Source organism: Ischnura elegans, chromosome X, assembly GCF_921293095.1.
Source record: "Ischnura elegans chromosome X, ioIscEleg1.1, whole genome shotgun sequence".
Taxonomy (NCBI): Eukaryota; Metazoa; Arthropoda; class Insecta; order Odonata; family Coenagrionidae; genus Ischnura; species Ischnura elegans.
The window spans coordinates 77,686,742-77,708,401 of NC_060259.1; the positions used below are offsets into that span (position 1 = coordinate 77,686,742).

Sequence of the window (21,660 nt, forward strand, 5' to 3'; positions counted from 1 at the left end):
TCCAGGGAATTAAGAGCAGTCTCACACGCAATTACAGTGAAATAAACAGTACTGTAAGTGCTCACTCAGTTCATCCGCCAGGAATGCACTTAATCTTTCTTCAGTACTGTAATTGACTTGCTCACAGATTTCATTTTATCGCTGATCGTAAAAGAGTTTTAAAATTTGAAGAGCTACGTTTCTTTTTTCGTTTCTCAATCTGTCGACTACTTCAGGAGCAATTCGCGACGATAAATCAAAGATTTCCGAAACCTTGTGGCTGTAACCCTTGTGAGAGATTCGTTCCAACTCATGAAAAACGGACAACATCAGCGTTTATCTATTTTGAACTTGAATTTAAACATGAATGTGGATATTAACTTCTCCTCGTGACTTATATTTCCCTTCCATCTTCCGAATTCCATTATTCGATTACCATTTCGTATCTGAGCGAGCAATCCCACTCAAATATGTTTACTTGAGATGTAATTTTCATCATAATTCATTTTTGATCACACTAGACCATTTTACAGCGTTTTTACTTTCAATGTCTTTTCATTTTCGGGGTGTCTCATCATCCCACACGTTATTATCCAAATTCTATTCCATCCAACTGATCCAGGATTCCAAATTATCCTAAAAAACTTCCACTGTCGGGGTGATATAATATATCGCACGCTTTCATTCAAATCGATTAACAACCACTCTAGAGCAGTTATCCACGATAATACCCGCAACTTTTGTATTCACAGCGGTAACACGTGTTCAAATAACTTTTATTTTATATTATCTCCGTTCCGGAGGTCAATATTCAATGGTAATTCAGAGAGGAAAGGTGCTAAGAAATAAAAATGGACATTTTTACGTAAGCAAAGATTGTTTCCAGAATTATTAAAATCGACTTAGGGCTGCAAATCATAAATCGTTGAGACAAATTACCACAAAAAACATGAAATAAGCTACACATCGATATTTCTATGATTTATAACCCGACTAGTGGCTTAAGATATTTTTCAACCAAATAATACATAAAGATGCATGCCAAAAACTTTAATAACGAGTGTAAAAAATACAACGGTTGAATATAAAACAATGATAGACACGGTATTTTTGACTGAAACAGCTAATTTAAGTTCCAGCTCGAGCAGCGAAAAAAACGAAAACGAATCTCAAAGCTTATATTGCGTAACGGTGCATCCCAGCTTCCCTATTCAAAACCTAGCATAAGAGAAACAAAATTCCATGTGTGGGAAGAAAAGCATATTACGCATGACAGGCTGATATTTACACTAATTGGCTTACTTACAATGGCAATCGCTTTGAGTTCAATAAGTGTCCTATATTATTATTATAAAAACTTAATTATGACTTGAAAAATCAGTGACCAAGATGATCATTTGTGGTAGAGCTAACGTCACATTCCGGGAACTATCCTTAATATGCAAACATTCCAAATGAATCGCCCATAATAAGTGAATCTAAATTAAGGATCAAAATATAAAGATCAACACTACAGATAGGTGAGTGGAAGCGAGTATTTAAGATGTCATTTTTCCCTTAAAAAATAATGGATAATTGAAATTGCGAAATAAAGTCAGTGAATCACTATCGTCACCATCATCAATAAAAAAATTCTTCCCCAGAAATTGTCTATAAACTCGTTCCCAGCAGTACATAGCAATAGAGTAAATACCAATATTCCACGGGTAAAGGTTGCTTGGATGTTAGCCTTCATAGACAACTAAACTTTACGAAGGCATTTCCGTTTTTTATCTAGCTGGCAGCTTATTTGTTCTGTATAAATACGATCACTGCTAACTGCCTTGTAGGAGCGAACACAAGCCGCATTAAAATTCCAAAGCTTGGGTAATTACTTCCGCGACTCTATAGCGTCATGCTGTTAATGAAAACTCACTCCCTATCGCACAACCTCAACGCGAATTAAATACTTTGGCTCTCAAACTCGTAAAACATCATTGCTAAAAACTATATTCATGATTTTCACCAAAGTAGGTGTTTTTAATTTGTGACCAACTTCAACCAAAAGAACCCATCATCAGGCTTCAAGCGCCAAAATATATCTGAGGCATTTCTTTTAAAAGGTTTTATCTCAAAATAACGCTGAATATTAACTATAAGAAAACAAATCAATATTTTCGCTTTGACAGCACAGGGTCATACCCTCGGAGGACTGCCCGCTATGGGATGCGGGATTAACAACGTGTTTTAGCGTAATATCAGTACACAGTTTATTATAAGACTTCTCTGCAAGTGATTAAAGTAACAGCCACGGACTAAAGAGTGGTGAATCTTTTGGAGTCACGCTAGATGAAGAAGTGCAGGTTTAGTGTGGTAAACCCTAAGAGATGACAGACTTAGGCCGCTTGACTGATTAAGAAGATACATTAATCCCACTCGAATAACTTTTTTCACTCACTTGTTTCTTGTTTACAACATTCGTCATCACCTCAAAAATTTCAGGGTTCGTAGTAGACTGTAGTAGACCATTATCAAAATTGAAAATTTATCCAAATTCCTTTCCTCGCGGTGAAATTTAGTTTTGAGGCACGCGTAAATATTGACAATAATGACGATTTGATGTTTTCCCGTCGAACTGCTAAGATGAATCTTTCTCGGGATTTGTACCTGGTTAGGCTCTATATTTCTACCGACGTTTCAACTAAGTATTTTCCATCTTCCTCAGGGCTCACTAATGCGGTTTGCTCGGGAGACGGGCTTACCGAAGGTACATAATCACTCATCATCAATTAGCCCTGACAAAGACGGAAAGGTATTCGATTGAAACGTCGGCAGAAATGAAGACCCTAACACGGTCGGAAGCCCGAGAAATATTCTTCACATTTACAATAACCCAAAAAGCCGTAAAATTAAAAAAAATGACAGTGTAAGTCTTCAAAAATTACTACCTTGTAAAAGTGTGGGCATCGTTTAGAGAATGGCGTTGACAAAGGTGGCGTTCTTGAATTGGAAAGAGTTGATGAGAGGGTCGTTATGAAGAAGTTTGAAGAAAAGGCTAGTAAAGATTCTGATCTAGGCAGCAGCGCTTAGCGGTGCGGCTACGTGGGATGAGGACGAGAAAAAACTGGAGGCTTTCGAGGTGTGGGTAAAACTGGAGAAGGTGATATGGACGTAGAGGATGAGGAACGATGAAGTGCTGGATATGGTGAGTAGGGAGAGAGGGCTTCTAGATGAGATACGGAGGAGACAGAAGGTTTGGATATAGCGAATACTTAGCGGGGAGGGGATGTTGAAGACAGTGTTAGAGGGTAGAATGTTGGGTAAACGAGGGAGATGAAGAAAGTCTATTGAATTTCTAGATAGAAAGAAAGGGAGTCGACCATATTGTGAAATGAAGGCGAAGTTAATGAAGGGAGGGGATACTACCAGAAGACTTGGTAAAGACTCCATGAAAATCTAAAGTGATCGGTAGAATGCTTTAATGAATTCCAAAAAATATAAAATAACGTCGTAAGAGTTGCAGTAATACTTCCTCTTAAAGAACTAGAAGGGTAGTGAGCGCTCCTAGCTCCGGCGAAACATCGTTTGGTATTTGAAGGAGGCGACCGGAGATCTTTTGCGCCATAAGGGACGGGTATGGAAGGAAGGATGGAGAGAAACCCGGTGTCGGAATTAGCCTGCTCTTAACAAAAGGCGCCAAGGGGAACTTGGCTTAACTCTTTATAACCCAGAGCTGATTCTGGGAGAAATTAAATTTCAAGATTTCTCACATTAAAAATGTGAAATTTTTTAATAATTAATTATTATTGTGGTAGCTACATATTTCGCCATTAAACTTCACAGCGCAAAAGAGCACATAGTTTAAATCTTTCCTGAATAAAGCTGAAAATGGACACATGTTTGATATTACTTAGAAGCAACATTGGGTTATAACGGGTTAACGGACAGAATGCTAAGCTTGACTTGTCCTCCACAAAGCTATGGTAATTCGTTTATTCTCCGAATCATGAAGGACTTTAATAAACGCTAGTCCCAACTTCGTTAGAGAACTTCATTTTTATCTGTACATGGCTTGGTGTCCTAACACCCCCTGCCACACGCCTTTTAGGCGGCTTGCGGGGTATTATGTAGATGTAGATGAAAGCACTCAAGCAGGGATCGTGCAGTCTTTGAAATTCTCTGCCACCGTCGGGATATGAACCCGAGTCCACTGGTTGGAAATACAACACTGTAGCCACCACACCAACCCGGTCCCCAAGATAAGAGGTTCAAAAATATTTACCCAATGATTTTTACATAATTTCACATATTTTCCATGAGAGTCTCGAACAATGAGGTCTTGCGAAGAGCAGGAATTGATCGCTCCCTAAGAAAGTTAATTGAGAAGAGGAAAATCTCATATCTTGGACACATTCTAAAAAGGAAAAAGTACGAAATCCTTACTCCGATCTTGGAAGGGAGAGTTCAAGGAAAGTTCCCGATAGGGAAAAGAAAATGTTCATGGGCACAAAAAAACACAGATTGGACAGAAACTAGAGAAACTGAGGAGCAATTTCAACGGTCAAGAGAGCGACGCCCGATCAGCCAACGCATTAAATAGTGTATGGCATCAAGAAGAAGAAGACCCACATATTCGCCCTTGAAGTGATTTTTTTAAGGTATCGCATAAGTAACAATGTAATAATCTTTGCATGGGCGTACCCAGCGGGGGGCAGGGCGGGGAACCTGCCCCCCCCCTAGAAGCGAAAATAAATTTTATTCCAAACAAAAGTTATGAACAAAGTTTCTTTTGAAGAAAAATGATATTAGCATAAGTCGTGGGACTAAAATAATAATCATTATTTTTCAAGCAAATAATTATATAAACTAATAAATTGCTGTCATAATTTCCTTAAAATGTTGGTTTCATTAACCTTTTATGAGCAAAAAAGTTACAACCTGAACGACCACGGCTAGTTTTGCCCCCCCCCCTATTTTTGATTCTGGGTACACCCATGAATCGTTGTCTTTATAAGTCGCTAAACTGTCTTGAGGATGAAGAACAGCGTCTTCCTGAGCTTCCCACCGAGTAGTTTTTTTTACGACAACAGTTTAAGCGAAGGCGAATCTGTTGTCATTAAAAACAACGAACACGGTGGGAAATCCAATAAGATACTGTCGATCACTACGCATGGGATGTAGATCTATGTAGGACCGTAAATTGAAAATTAGACTAAACCATTTCGATAAATTCAAGATCAGTGTCTCTTCTAACGAAGTTAACCATATCTTACGGACGGCAACATACTACGGAAGATCAGATTATATAAATAAAATAAGAGAGATAGATTGTAGAACAGACAGGTTCAGAATGTCCTTTTTTCCACGATCAATAAGAGTGATAGAACGGCAGTGATAGAACTCATAAATAGATTGCATGACTTGTAGTGTAGCCTACTAACCTATGTAAAACTTAATGCATGTTTCTTAATTTTATTATTATTTCTAACAGCATAAGGTAGTATAATTTATTAGTATACGTGACGCTTTTTGGACCGTGTGGTGTGCATGTGGGAGTCCAATTGCATGCTGCATGCTGGTGATTGATCACCTCCTGCCAAACACCCCGGAGGTGGCTCGCAGGGTATTATGTAGATGTAGATGAACACCGTGGAAGCCTTCGCACCAACTTCTCAATGACGAACCACGGAAACGTGATCGCCGGAAAACGTACACTGTGGTCCCGATGAGAAACGCATCCACTCCAAATGATAATAGATTCTCCGACATCTCCCAACGGCCCGAGGAGGGACCCTTTCATTCAAGTGGCTTGCCTTGAACCGCGGAGCCAGGGACCCTGCGGCGAGATGAATGCCTAATTTCGGGGCTATATTTAGAGCTAACAATAAGAGGTGGGATCAAAACTAATGGGGAGGGGAGAAATCACTCCAGTTTACGCAACCGCTTGTCGCTCAACGTCCGCCGAAAACACTGGCGGGATCGCTTTTAATCGGGCTTGAACAATACAAGCCTGATTAACACCGCAATGACATGACAGATGTCACAAGCTCAATAAAAAAAAGATAGAAGCCACAAATCTAACTTACGGAAAACCTTTTCGAGAATCCATAGGTTTTGGAGACTATTATCGGTAAGATATCTTCGTCAAAACATGTTCTCATAGAGCGAGCGATATCTGGTAAATATTACATTCAGGAAATTCACAGAAATGACATAAATAGATACAAATTAACAAGGAGACTTCGTATAGAAAACGGAATGGACGGTGAGACAGCGGAAATAAGCGAAATATTTAGACCTGGATTCTCGAAGTGATGCACTTTTTTCCTCGCTAAGCAAGTTTAGATTGATCCTCAGATTGTGGAGACTTGAGCGATGGATTTTCCAATTACATCGCCCCACGAATTATAATCACTAATGCTGTCAAATTCTGCCCCACAATGCCTTTGAAGAATTACGTTTCATTTTCTCTCGACTACTGTCACTCAAGTCACTAACTATCGAAACAACTTCCATGAACTCCCGATTGGTTCCCAAAACTGAGCAAAAATGATTGTTCTTCAGTTTGGAAAAAAAGTAGAAAATTTAGACTTCGGAAAATATTTACTAGGCAGCACGTGAAAAATATTACTGTCGTGATGAAAAAGCCACTGAAATGAGTGTGCATTCATTGATTACTCCTATGGAAACTAAACTAGGCAACATACCATAAAACGAATTCCAAAAAGGCATCGAATGAAAGTTGCACGATACACTTCGAATCAAGAAAGAGTTGAACGGATGCATACCATTAACAAGAAATCAGTCCAAATGAAACTAGCGTTGACACGGATTCCGGACTTTAAACTGGAATGAGTTCTAGTGCAGCGCAGACGAAAATCATTCAGAAAATAAACGATCTGATAATGTTTACTTCTCATCCAAGGGGTCAAAAATCTTCGAAGTACACCAAAACTCTTAAAACTTGATTCAGAGTTGTCCAAAGTAAAAATCAGCTCTGAATCAATTAGCTGATAGCTGCTCCAAACGCATGCATCGAACCTTAGCCTCACCTACTGGCATCAATGCATCTACGAAATTTGTTCCTACAACAATTCACTAAAAATAACACCTCACTTCCTTAGAATCTGCGTCTGAAAGTTTCCATGATCTCAACAAAAATCTAATGAAATGAGCGAAAACAGCAAATTCTCCACTACCGTTCCCGTCAACAACAGTCACCATGGGCCCTTCGGATCAGGGTAAACTTCCACAAAAATACGATACCTAGAATTCATCCATAATGATAGATACCTACCACTATAACTTTAAAAACACCGATCATAGGGGGCTGTTAGTTGATCTACGCGCAAAACACCAGGTACTTCCCACTAACCCGTAAATAAACACCATACTCTCAGTAATTCCGAGACTCTATCTTGAGGTTGGTATGGGTAAGAGTGGGTAGAATTCACTCCAGACTAAGCCGTAGGTGAGTTTTCACACATTCACCGTAAGGAGGACAGTTCCTTTCCCTGTCTGAGCCACCCCGCAGATCAAGAATTTTTCCTGGGATTTGAACCCAGGAACATCCGGTAAGAAGCCAGGCGCACTACCCACTGCGCTACTACACTCGCCACAGACCATACTTTTTCAAGCGAAGGAGGATACTACGTCAGGAGTAGCTAGCTACACCCCCGTATCGCACGTTAGGGCACTGAATGCACTCCGGCATAAGAACACGTGGGGCGGCCGAGACATCAGCCCCGAAAACAATACGCTCGGCTCCCGACTCGCGGAACACGCTACATCACTACTTCTTGGCACGCCACCGGAAAACCTCACTCAAGAGTGTCGATCCGTTCCACGGAGAGAAAAAAACGACACTTCCCGTCGATCCGAAATCGTTTCGGTAAAAATACAGGAGGATCACAGTGGCCAGAGCAGGGCATTGACCAAGTCGATTCCGATCACAAGGTTCACTCGCCCTGACGAAAGCGAACAATGAGCGGAAAGCGCCCGAGCAAAACTTGGACGTACTCACGAGACGATGTATAGGATCCCTGGTGTCCGGCGTCTCGCTACAGCTGCCGAGGATGGGCGCGCGATCGCTGGTCCGCTGCCACAAACGTACTCACTTCACCACTCGACCTAACGGCACTGACTGGCGCTCCATCCGCCGGCACAGCGGGAGGGAATTGTCGGAGGGGAGAGGCGGAGGGGAGGGTGAAAGGAGTTGGGGGGGGGGAAGAGGGAGGGGATGAAGCAGGAATGCAGCGTGCCGCAGAGTGGCTTGTGTCCAGACTTGCACCTAGGGCCCTCTCCTGGTGGGCTCGGGCGGTGGTCTGTTACCTATCCATGTGCAGTGGGGCCGCGAAGTGGGGGGTTTTGGGGGATAAATCCCCAGAGCTCAGATAAATGTCTAATTTTAATCCATTTTACATAATTGGATTGATATTACTAATAGAATAGTGAAAAGATTAATGAAATGTCCCTCAGAAAGTTTTCCTGGATATACACAATTACTTATACCACTTATTTTTTATCAGAGAGCGACCCGGGTTTCAATGACTTATCATCATCTTCAGACGCAAATTATGATGCGCCTGAAGGTGATGATAATTCATTGAAACCCGGGTCGCGCTCTGATAAAAAATAAGTGGTATAATAAATTGCGTACATTCAGGAAAACTTAAAATAATGGAATACCACGAAGTAAAGCAAGAGTTAGTGAATTTTATCCCTCAGGAAGCCGTAAAATTCACCATTTTGAACCATTTATCTTAAAATTCCGCAGTTTAATAATCTCGCACCGACTGGTTATCCTAGTGGGCATTCCATACCCCCAGACACCCCGGTATTAGTTGCACCTAAACCCCCCCAGCCTTAATTCCTAGCTGCACAGTATTGTTGTAAGCAAGGAAATATTTACCCCGCAAGCTTAACAGGTATATAGCGGGCGGTGCTACGGGAATCAGCCGTTGAAAGATTCAATAAAATTTACATGAGGTTGCGGGTTCGAGTCCCGCCTGGAAAAGTTTCCCCTATTCACGGCATGGTTGTTCGTGTATGTTTAATTGTTAAATTTGTTGAATACCCCGATATGAAATGGCCTATGAGAGCTGTATTAGGTGGTTTGGGAATATAAAAAAATATTTTAAAAAATAAGAATTAAAAAATTCAGGACATATCTACGTACTACACCGCAAGCCTGCCTCAATAGGCGCGTGGAGGGGATGTTTCGGGCACCAGTCGTCAAAAAATACCCAATTAAAATTATAAAAAAGGATATTTGACCACCGAGTCCTACCAATCATTCATTGAAGTCCTTTATTGATCGGGGGCCAGCGAATTCCAACGAATATAATTTCAGAAAAATATCTCTAAAGAACAGCTTATGGCATATCTACGTATTACCCCGCAAGCCTGCCTCATAGGCGCGTGGTGGGGTGAAAATATTAGGAGGGGAGGGCGGTCTTGTGGTCACCATTCTTTAAAAATTTTATATTAAAATAAAAGAGTTCACGATGGAGATAGTTGACTATTGAGTCCGAACTATCTTTTATTGAATCCCAATATCGATCGGGTGAAAACGAATACTTACACCTATCCTATGGGTAAAATATCTCAGTTATTTAAATTTTGCCGTTGGACCTAGAAACATACTGAGGTTCCGAAATGATATTCTCCGCGTGGCTTTGTAATATATCGTATCTTAATTGTTCAAGCTATCCTACAAGTCTCTAGCAGCTCCCAGCGTAATAGGTTAGTTTCCGTCATCAAAGAACACGAAAGAAACATCGTTACCCACGATGAGTGTATTCATAATATACAAATTATTTGGTTTTCGACATACCAGTTCAGACGAATGTTAATGGTAAATTTGAACCTCATTTGAAAAAGGACAGATTGGCGCCCATGCGATGCCAACCATACGCCTTGTTGGTTTTAATTTCGTCAGGGAACGAAACTAAACCTAGGCCTCGTATTTTCGTTTCCATCCAGGTCGAAACGAAAAATTTTCGTTTCTTTTCACTTGTCATCCCTGATTTTAAGGCCGTTTTACACGGGACATGCCATTGCGCAATCTGACTTAATGCACGAAGGTGCGGTCAAAATAGGGTAGTTTCCTTCATCCAAGAAAACGAAAGGCATTGCCACCATTATTGTAACCAAAATATACAAATTACTTGATTTAGTAATCCCAGTTCAGACGAATGTTAATGGTAAATTTTAACCTCATTTGAAAAACGCCAGATTGGCGCACATGCGATGCCACTCCACGTGACCTCACAGGTATTTAGATGCTATACGAGTGGGTAGGAGTTTTACATTGTCTGAGATTACCAATGCATGCATGAGGCTCAGAGCTCAGGGAAACATTTCTTATTAATCACCTATTAAAAGTGCCTAATTTTCCTTCGCGCTACCTGCTAGCAGCCTGCATCGTTGCGGCACTCATAGCCTCGCACCAAGGTGTCCTCACAAAGCAGCAGCTAGACGTCACACGGGCTTTTCCCAGCATTCGTACTTAGCCGTCGCCTTTTCGCGTGCTTGAAAATTTTCACTTTTCATTTCATCGCGAAAAATAGATATCGTCATTAAAAAATGCAAAAGCGTGAAATACGTACTCCAGGAGTAATAATCTTCGGATTCATGCAATAAAAAAATAGGAAACCACCCTATTCGTGTAAAGGCTGGACTGTAATTCGTATAAATGTACGCTCGTAGCAGAGTTTGACGAATCGCGCAACTTTCCTTTGTAGTTTACAACGCTCAATTATCGATTGTTTCCGATTTGCCGTACTCCACATACTTCCCGCGAATCTAAGTGAAGAGTGACGAGCGTGAAGAGTCCTTTTTCACCCCTTCGTCCGAAAACTTGCTCACAACACGCTCGACGAATCCCTACTTCGGGGATGGGGTCAGTGGCGTAGCCAGGAATTTCGTTCGGGGGGGAGGGGGGGGGGTCAAAAACCAGGGAGGAATGTTTATGAAAAGCAAGGTACTAAGCAACGGGTTTTAAAATAATTTTAACACTTTTCATAATGAAAAAAACTTAATTTGTTGAAGAAATATCTGGTACATTCCTGATTTTTCACATTTTGTTTTCATTTATGAAGGACAATAATTGTGTTTTTATATTTCGGGGAGGTTCCGGACCCCCCTAGCCCCTCCTGGCTACGCCACTGGATCGGGTTGGTGTGGTGGCTAGAGTGCTGGCTTCCCACCCGGCGAGCTTGGCTTCAAATCTCGTCGGTGGCAGAGAATTTTCAGATTGCCCGATCCCTGCTTGAGTGTTTTGTGGAGGGCATTTCAAGCTCAACACTCCGTCCGCTAAACCGTGGTCCCCTTGGCCACTTTCGTTAAGACCAGGCTAATGCCGACACCAGGTTTCTCTCTACCCTTCCTTACCTATCTCTTCCCTCATGGCGCAAATTACCTCTGCTGTCGGTCGCCTCCTCCAATGCCATACCAATTCTCGCTTCTTCAGGACTCCGCCTTCCATATCTACATTGTATAGTTTATTTTCCGGGAATTATAGTGTATCTTACGATCGCCAACATACTACAGTATATCAGTTGATAAAAATAAACAAGGGAGATTGAACTGTAGAACAGAAAATAGTCAGAATTTCGTATTTTCCGCGGCCGATAAGAGTCTATAACGGCAAATTAAGAACTTATAAATAGCTTGATTAACTGGTAGTGTAGCTTACTAACTTAATTATTCGTTTATGTATGTTTATAAATTTTCCGAGTATTTCTCACAGCATGTTTTGCATTTTCTAGCTTCATAGGCAGGTTGACTTGATCATCTACCCTAGGGTGGCTTGCTGTTATTTTTTTATTGCCTAAATCGAAAGATTATTACTCCTGGAGTACATATTTCACGCTTTCAGATTTTTTAATGATGACATCTATTTTTCGTGATTAAATGAAAATTGAATAATTTCAAGCGCGCGAAAACGCGACGGCTAAGTATGAATGCTGGGAAAAGCCCGTGTGACGTCATTCTGGTTCCCGCTGCCGCAAAGTGAGGTGACCTTGGGGCGAGGATGTGTAAACCGCTGCGATGCAGGCAGCTAGCAGGTAGCAGAGTACCTAGCTAGCAGGTAGCGCTTGGCTTTAATAAGGATAGCTAATACCTTATCAAACGAATGAAACTTTCCGACCATAGGCAGTTTTAACATGTGATTATTAGGAGATGTTTCCCTGAGCTTTGTGCCTCATGCATGCATTGGTAATCTCAGACGATGTAAAACTCCTATCTACTCGTATAGAAACTAGGTACGTGTGACGTCACGTGGAGTGGAATCGCATGGACGCCAATCTGGCCTTTTTCAAATGAGGTTAAAATTGACCATTAAAATTCGTCAAAACTGGGATTTCTAAAACCAAATAATTTGTATATTATGAATACACTAATGGTGGGTAACGAATCACAATCAATGCCTTTCGTTTTCTTTGATGAAGGAAACTACCCTATTAGGCAATAGTAGATTGTGTGTCAATTGTAGCGCACAAAACGCTTAGTGCATGTTGGTAGAAGTAAATTTAAATCCTCTCGTGCATGTTGATGACGGTTCACCCCCTGCTAAACTGGCCCTGGCTTGCAGGGTAATGTGAAGGCATAGATGACTATCCTGCGGTCCACCTCAAGGGCATATGGCAAAGGTAACTAACCACCAAAATGCAATAGATTCCCCAAATTCACTAGACAATGTCATTGAAATATGTACAATAAAAAAAATTACACGTAGGTGTAGTTCGTATCAGTGTAGGTGCTGTGAACTCCAATTAAGAATCCATCGCTTCATGCAGCGTGAGACTATAATACAAATACACTCACAAAGAAAACTAAATTTTTCTATAGCTAACTAATCAAAATAAGTATTATATACACGCAAGGTACAAATCACGAAAATATTTTTCCGCGAAGAAAAAAGAGTCAAACAGCACTAAATAATGATAGCGAGAAGAAATAAAATTCAGTGATAATGGATCTAGAAAATATACAAATGTATAAAGAAAAGCATGCATTCAGTCGTCCTAGCGAGTGCCGCGATTGTATTTATGAATCGAAAAACCGTAACCGTTTCTTTGCGTAACAGCCTGCTTACATAGGCTCCATTGCCACAAGGAAACGAAACTTACACAACTTTAAGGCCTTTTTTTACGATCAATATATACTGATAAAGTTTATTCATATGATCAAACGAAAACTTCTAATTTTTTTCGCGCCTCCGCGTATATTCTCGTGGCTGTTGTTGCCATATGGAAATAGTTATGATTACAATACAAATACTATTTGTAAAATGATCACTTTTCAAAGAATGTTATGGCTACATTATTATACTTAGCTTACCCTCTTTTTTTAATGTATTTAACTTTAAAATGAACCATGTTTTTTTCCTATTTTCAATTTAAGTCTGGAAAATGTAAAAAAAGAAGTAAAAGGAGCGAAAGGCATTTTTATATCAATAAATCAAAATGTCTAGACTACGTTTTCGTTAAATAAAATCTTGTCTCAACTTGACCAGTCTATATTGTGGATGACATTTGCTCAACGAAGCGTCAGAAAACCGTTCCGCTCCAAAAGTAGCGTTTGGTATCTACAAATCTTATGTTCAAGCGTCCGTGAGCTTAAAACCATACGCCTTCGCCTTCTATTTTAAGTAAAAAAAATTTATTTTTTGGTAAAATTGACTACATGCAGTAAATCTGGTCCAGTTAAATGTCTAAACTATACCAGAGATGATCCTCTACTACCCATAGATCCAATTAACATACTCAAACTCCTCGAGACTCCTCCAATTTTACCACTTAGAATTAATGGAGTAAACACTATTCTCATGGGTTTCATGCATGGACTTTCAGAGATCGAGTGCAATGTATATTATTGGTCTTCAAGAATAAGGTGATTTCCGAAATAAATCATTTGTAAAATTAGACATAGCAATATTTCCACTGAGTTTTTTTATGACACTATTAGTGTCATAACGACACTGTTAGTTAGATTACTGTCATAATAAAACTCAGTCGAAATATTGAAATTCCTAATTTTACTAATATTAAGAACTTCCAACATATCGTGCCCAATATCATACGAGATATCCGAAATAAATCATTCACTGTTACTGTAAAAAAATTCGATATTTTTTGCTGAATACTTTAGAAAACTTGACGATGATTTTTTTTGTAGGGCAGAAACACTAGATGAGATATCAAGAGACTAATATCTACCAAGTTATTATTGCTACTCTTCTCCAGCGCTAATTCGACATAAGTGTATAACAAAGTGAAGACAAATCCATGATGAAATAACAGAAATGGTAATTTAAACTAAAAAAGTCGTGAAAGGTGTAGAAATTGCCATTTGTGTTCTTTCATCATGGATATATCGAACTTCCACAAATCCAGCCTGAAACGATTTTATACGAAAGTTAAGATAATCTTCCATTCCTACAAATCTCACTTTGCCGACTCTTTGGGCTTCGACTACTCTGCAGTGATAAACAAGAATCAAGTACGCCAACAAGCAGAAAAGGCAGGCTAAGAAAAATAAAAAATACAAGGAGAATGGTGCACGCAAAAAATAAGAAACGCACATGTATGCTATGTACAAAAGTAGCAAGGAAGTAACAATTTTGCTTGCATAAAAGAAAAGTTTTCTAGCGTTTTATTCGTCAACAATCTCAAATTGAAAATACCCCGTTTCAGAAATATAGATATGACAATACACATTCTACTATTTGTTTATAACCTTCCCTCTTCACCTGAAGCTATAAACTCAATCTCTAGGATACATCTGCCGACCACACAAAATGACAATGCACTTTGTGGAGACTCACGAACTCAATCGTCTATGCATATTTTAAATTACTAAAATCCACGGAGGCATGATCATTGATATGCAATTTTGTTCTCTTTTAATGAGCCTGTGCCACGTTTTTCAGTATATTTATCTGCTGGTTATCAGGGATGTGCGAGTAGCACTGCTTGAACTCGAGTCGAGTAGAAAACTACTCGCGAGTATCGAGTCGAGTGTGGTAATTTCTGAACCAGGCAACACAACAATCTATTCTCCAAAATATTCTCATTTTTCCAATTCCCTGGTGAATTTTCAATTCTGAATCCTTAGCCTAATGTGAAAAGGAAATGATAATGAGGAACGTTGGCTAATAGGGTAGTTTCCTTCATCTAAGAAAACGAAAGACAATGATTGCGACTCGTTACCCACCATTAGTGTATTCATAGTATACAAATTATTTGGTTTTAGAATTCCCAGTTTAGACGAATGGCAATGATCAATGTTAACCGCATTTGAAAATGCCAGATTGGCGCCCATACTACGGAGGCATATACTACGCTTCAGCATAACAAATAGGGCAGTTTTCTTCATCAAAGAAAACGAAAGGCATTGATTGCGATTCCTTACCCACCATTAGTGTATTCATAGTATACAAATTATTTGGTTTTAGAAATCCCAGTTTAGACGAATGGCAATGATCAATGTTAACCGCATTTGAAAATGCCAGATTGGCGCCCATGCGATGCCACTCCACGTGACGTCACAGGGACCTAGTTTCTATACAAGTAGATAGGAGTTTTACATCGTCTGAGATTACCAATGCATGCATGAGGCACAGAGCTCAGAGAAACATCTCTTAATAATCACCTATTAAAACTACCTTTGGTCGGAAAGTTTCCTTCGCTTGATAAGGTATTAATAATCCTTATTAAAGCCAAGCGCTACCTTCTAGCAGAGAACTATGCTACCTGCTAGTAGCCTGCCTCATATCAGCGCTCAAAGCATCGCCCCAAGGTCACCTCACACGGCGACAGCGGGAACCAGACTGACGTCACACGAGCTTTTCACAGCATTCATAATTTGTTGCTAATTAACGAAAATGTTTAAACATTATTTATTCCTACAGTGTATATCGAAAGAAAAAATAAAATTGAGAGAAACACTTTTTAATTTATTGGTCACTTTTCTATGATCCCCTCATTAGTGAGGGCTCATGTGGTAAACTCACTCTGGCGCCCTTTCCTCCCCTCCCCCTCCCGACCTCGAGACCCGAAAAAAACGGCCCTCTCTCCCACAACCTTCAATATTCCCACTTTCCGATACCCATATACTTCCTCTACTAAAATATCAGGCAGGGCCGGTTTAAGCGGTAAGCAAAGCACGATGCCGCTTAGGGCGCCTAGCAAAAGGCTACACATACATAAGTTTACTTGTTTTCTTGTTTTACTTGTTAAAAAATCAAAGAGTATGTCAAATTTTTAGGACCCTCATGCTGATATCTTTTATCAAAGTGGTGAATTATTTTTTAACTGACAACGCATCAGTTATTATTATAGTATTCTACCGATTAAGGTAGGTTTCCATGGAGTACTGAAGAAGTATTCTGGGAGCCTCCCTTTCCTTCCAGCACTGCCTTCTTCAATTCACTGCAAGGCCTACTCCCTTTCAATCTATCTAAAAATCCAATTCTTTTCCTTCCTTTCCTTCGTTTCCCTAACATTCTACCCTCTAACACTATTTTCAACATCCCCTCCCCGCTAAGTATTCGCTCCATCCATACATTCTGTCTCCTCCGTACCTCATCTAAAAGCTGCCTCTCCTCGCCAACCATATCCAGCACTTCATCGTTCCTTTTCCTCTCCGTCCATTTCACCTTCTCCATTCTTCTCTATACCCACATCTCTAATGCCTCCAATCTTCTCTCGTCTTCTTTCCTCAATGTCCACGTTTCCGCACCGTAGAGCGCTACACTCCAGATCAAACTCTTCACTAACCTTTTCTTTAAACTCTTACATAACGATCCTCTAAGAAGCTCCTTCCTGTTCATGAACGCCTCCTTTGCTAATGCAATTCTCTTCCTAATGTCCTTACTACTGTATCCGTTTTCCTCTAACGTACTACCTAAATAGTTGAACTGCTCAACCTGCTCAAGTTTTTCAACACCCACTAATATCTTAAGTCACGGATCAGTATATTCCCAAAATTTCATTCATAAAAGCTTTTAATCCTGTATTCTCGGCGCACAGGTAAGCAAGACATGTCCACTTCGAGCAAAATGCGAACACATTTAGACGCGGGAAAACAGCATACAATTTCTATGCAGCATCGAAGTGCATTGAAAGTTGATGGCCTCAACGGCGCTGGAGGAGAGGAAATTACAGCCCCGCAGGTTAACGATAGGAATTTGTGGGAGGAATTAAACACTTGTCAAGGCTCAAATGAAAGTGGAGACATTCACTTATCCCTCCGCTCTCGTCTAAATAGGCTCGCTCCGAACGGAAACTGGTTTGAGTGCAGGGCCCTCGGCACAACCTCCGTATAATGCACTGGAAACATGCGACAGAGGGTCTACATCTCAGAGATAATCACGCAGTTGATGGAAAAGCGGACGGAGTTAGAGCTGCCGCGAGATCTGAATCAAAGCAAAGAATGATGCTCTTCTACCTCTAATGATCTACAAACCCTTCCTAAATTATCGTAATCATTTGTCTTTATGAGTTTTTTTTGTCGAAAGTTAATATTTCATTCTTCAAGTCAAGGAGCAATATTAAAATGTAGTGTGTACATCATCAAACTCTGTGATGATAAAGAAAAATTTCTTTATCAGCAAAATCGAACTCATCTTCACTCAAAAATCAAACTCCGATCTTCACTAGTTGATTCTGCTATACTGATTTACCACCTTTAATACAAAGTACATAATAATTAAGAGAAAACTGTTCATTGATATAGCCATCTGAATGCAATAAACCGTGAATCAAAACGTTATTTGCTTAAAGTTTTAAACCATGAGAGTTCATAGCCACAAATGATTAGAACGACAGGGTAAGTTAGTAAAATTAATAGACGAATATTCAAATATAGGTACGGAGAGAAGTCACTGGTGTAACCAGGAATTTCCTTCGAGGGGGTCCAAAACCGCTAATCGTTAAAATTACACGTAAAAAGATTAGCATCGCAGTTACTCAAAATAAACCTTTGAAAGGATGATAGAAAGATTTGTGTATTATCCAAATTAGATACCATCATCCAGCTGCGGTGAAAAAATTTGCTTCAATAAGTGATCCACGGATTTCATGACATCGAAATAAAATGGAAAATCAAAAAATGAATTAGGTACACGATAGCAACCATGTAATGGTGCTGCACTCAAAAACTGTCCAATGCGATACACCCTCAAGCAAAGCGCGCCTGTCAAAAGATAGCGAGGAATATTTTTAGGCGGTCAGAGAAAAAAACGTGACGAATGCCAAAAATATGAGTACAAGGTTTCTGAATGGAAAGTAAGCTGAGACGTACTCCAACCCACTTTGGGGTGTACCAAGTGTGCTGAAATTTTCCCAGATTTCGAAAGTGACGTCACGATTGTTGCTATTGGGGGAAGTTCACGTCCAAAGCTAGACTAGTAGTACCGCTAGCATTACTAAATGCTCTCCACGGTGCGGTATCAGCCTCATTACATAGTTGATGAGGACCACACGCATTAGGATTCCATTTTATTTTCAAAAGTTAATTGTGCAACTGCTATACATCAGAGTATCATATGAATGTTTTCCTTGCATATTGAAGAAAGGTGAATGGTGCGTAGCATCACTACGTGGTCCAATTCTCGTCCTAAATCATTCGCTCTTAAATATTCCGCCATCCTCTTCTCTTACGATTCCCAGTCGTCCAAACGTAATTTTAAACTGTGACCAAACGACCCTTACTTTATGAATACGCCTCATAACATACAGTTCGTGCAAATGGTTTGAAATCTTGAGATAGCGGGTCCTCGAGTCGATTTTAAGTGACATTCTCTCATTAGTTTTCGCAAAGCAGCGTGGCAAAAATTTACGAACTCGCGGGAGATTTCGTGGCGTCGACCAACGCCGGGCCTTGAAGGCACCCTTGGGGAAATGGTATATTTTCGGGATTAACAAACTAGGGGATGAAAACAAAACACTGTAGCACCCAAAAACTGGTGCATCCTTTGGATAGATAGCCAGCGTAACGAATTACTGGATTTATTAAAAAAAATGTATAAATTTAAACATGACCCCTGTGACCACCCTAAATCTGCCATGCCAATGCCTTAACCTACCCAATAACGTTGCCAAAATGCTCTTGACAAATTGAAGCGCAAATTCGGACACAGAACTTCAAGGGTGAGCTCTACCCTCACCTATCCAAGTCGAACTTCGGTTAGAATCACTGAGTTAGAACGCATAGGTTAATAATTGCACTGTATAGGGTGGTTTCCGATTACTTTTTATTGCCTAAATCGAAAGATTATTACTCCTGGAGTACGCATTTCACGCTTTTAGATTTTTTAATGATGATACCTATTTTTCGAGATTTAATGAAAAGTGAAAATTTTCAAGCGCGCGAAAACGCGACGACTAAGTATGAATGCTGGGAAAAGCCCGTGTGACGTCATTCTGGTTCCCGCTGTCACCGTGTGAGGTGCCCTTGGGGCGAGGCTTTGACCACTGATACGATGCAGGCTGCTAGCAGATAGCAGAGTACCCTGCTAGCAGGTAGCGCTTGGATTAAATAAGGATTATTAATACCTTACCAAACGAAGGAGACTCTCCGACCTTAGGCAGTTTTAATAGGTGATTATGAAGACATGTTTCCCTGAGCTCTGTGCCTCATGCATGCTTTGGTAATCTCAGACGATGTAAAACTCCTATCTACTCGTATAGAAACTAGGTCCCTGTGACGTCACGTGGAGTGGCATCGCATGGGCGCCAATCCGGCCTTTTTCAAATGCGGTTTAAATTGCCCATTAACTAACATCGTCTAAACTGGGATTTCTAAAACCAAATAATTTGTATATTATGAATACACTATTGGTGGGTAACGAATCGCAATCAATGCCCTTTGTTTTCTTTGACGAAGGAAACTACCCTATTATCGAACAGAAATTCGGCCCTAGTGACTCACCCTCCCTCAACGGAAAGGGTCCCAGCTTGGTAGCCCACCCCGGCGGCAAGCCCTCCGAATCAATCGCAGGTGTTGTTCGCTTGTCTGGAGGCCAGGCCACGAGACTCACGCAGCCAGGCACGGACTGAGCCGTGGGGGTTGCATGGCGACCGGAATGATTGATTGAGGAACATGATTACGGCTTGCCGCCCGTTTCCGTGACAACGCTTTGAAGGGTGAATAGCACATTGGGCCGCTCCCACCCAACTACAAGCCACTGAACGACGAAAACGACGCCAGTATCTTAATATATCTCTATGTATGATACACCGGGACTCTCTCGATCATTACACCATCACTGTGTCGTGCACATAGTTTAAAAGCCTTATTTAGAAGCATTAATTTGCACCATATTTTAGCCTCTACAGTGCTTAAGACTGTGATAATAACTGCATGTGGGGTACACTGGGGCTATCTTTATTTAGAAGCATTACTTTGTATTATATTTTAGCCTCTACATTGCTTAAGACTGTGATAATGACTGCATGTGGGGTACACTGGGGCTATCCTTATTTAGAAGCATTACTTTGTACCATATTTTATCCTCTACATTGCTTAAGACTGTGATAATAACATACATGTGGGGTACACTGGGGCTATCTAAATCATTTTAGAACCCCTTTTGAATCATCTAGATTATTTCAGTATCTCTCTGTCGTACACAGAATATCTGTCACTTTTAGAAGCATTGGTTTGCACCCTGTTTCGACTTTTAAATTGCTTAAGGCTGTGTAACTATAAAAAAAATCAAAACTATATAAATTAAATATTTTTAAATTTGGCCTATAGAGCGGTATGAGTAATGTCATATTAAATTCTGAAATGTTAAAAACATGAGCGGGCTACTCCAGAAATTTAAATAAAACTTAATGCAAAGAAGAAAAAAATAGACCTCATTTTAGCATCACAATAAATTTAACATTATGATAAAAAAAATGTTCAAATCAAATGTAAGTATTCAATACGCAAAATGTGTCGGCCTCGTGTGGATGGTTCTTTGATTGTTATGCAGCCTTTCACGACTGTATGTCACAGGCTTTTTCTGTTTCCGTTGTGTACAAATTCTCGGTAGGACAAAAAATGAAATATTCACAGCTTGTAACAAAAAATTGTGTAGTAATACGAACTTAAGTGCTTAAGTGCTTTCATCCTGGTGGCTACAATCAGATTGGAAATTTTAAAGATATCGCTTTTGGGTATTAACGCACAGTGACAAAATAAGAAATACGGCATTGAAAATTATGAAAATCGACACTACGTACTTCTCATAGTCTTTCTCATACATATAGACTGGAGTATATCGTTCATTTCAGCATCTGTCTGCCGTAGACAAGTTTTAGTCGTTTTCAGAAGTAATGGTTCGCACCCTATTTCAGCTTGTACATTGTTCAAGGCTGTATATAAAACTAAATTTATGTTAAATTAATATCCTTAAGCCTATAGAGCGGTCGGTATAAGTGATTTCATATAAAATTCTGAAATGTGAAAAAAAGATCGGGCTATTACGATTGTCTTAGCTATGGCCAATTTTATTTTGGATTACCTCGCTTAAATCTAGAGAGAAAATAATAGACCACATTTTAGCGTTAAAATAAATTCAATGTTATGAAAAAAAATTAAAATAAAAGTTAGGTGTCCATATGCAAAATGTATCGGCCTCGTGTGGATGGCCCTTGGGGTGTTATACAGCCTTTCATAAGTTTATTACAGCCTTGTATCACG

The 21,660-nt window shown here is 40.0% G+C and overlaps 1 protein-coding gene across 5 annotated transcripts in view; it reads right to left on the reverse strand.

The window, feature by feature from the left end:
- Nucleotides 1–21,660, reverse strand: part of LOC124170921 (beta-1,3-galactosyltransferase 5-like) — a 460,441-nt gene that overhangs the window by 206,912 nt on the left and 231,869 nt on the right. The window contains exon 1 of one of the 5 annotated variants that reach the window (XM_046549977.1): nucleotides 7,982–8,087. The exons of 3 other annotated variants lie outside the window; for them this stretch is intronic. The gene's annotated coding sequence lies outside the window, so the exon portion shown is untranslated. Of the gene's footprint in view, nucleotides 1–7,977; nucleotides 8,088–21,660 lie in introns of those variants that run through there. One more of the 5 variants, XM_046549976.1, reaches the window with a different exon arrangement.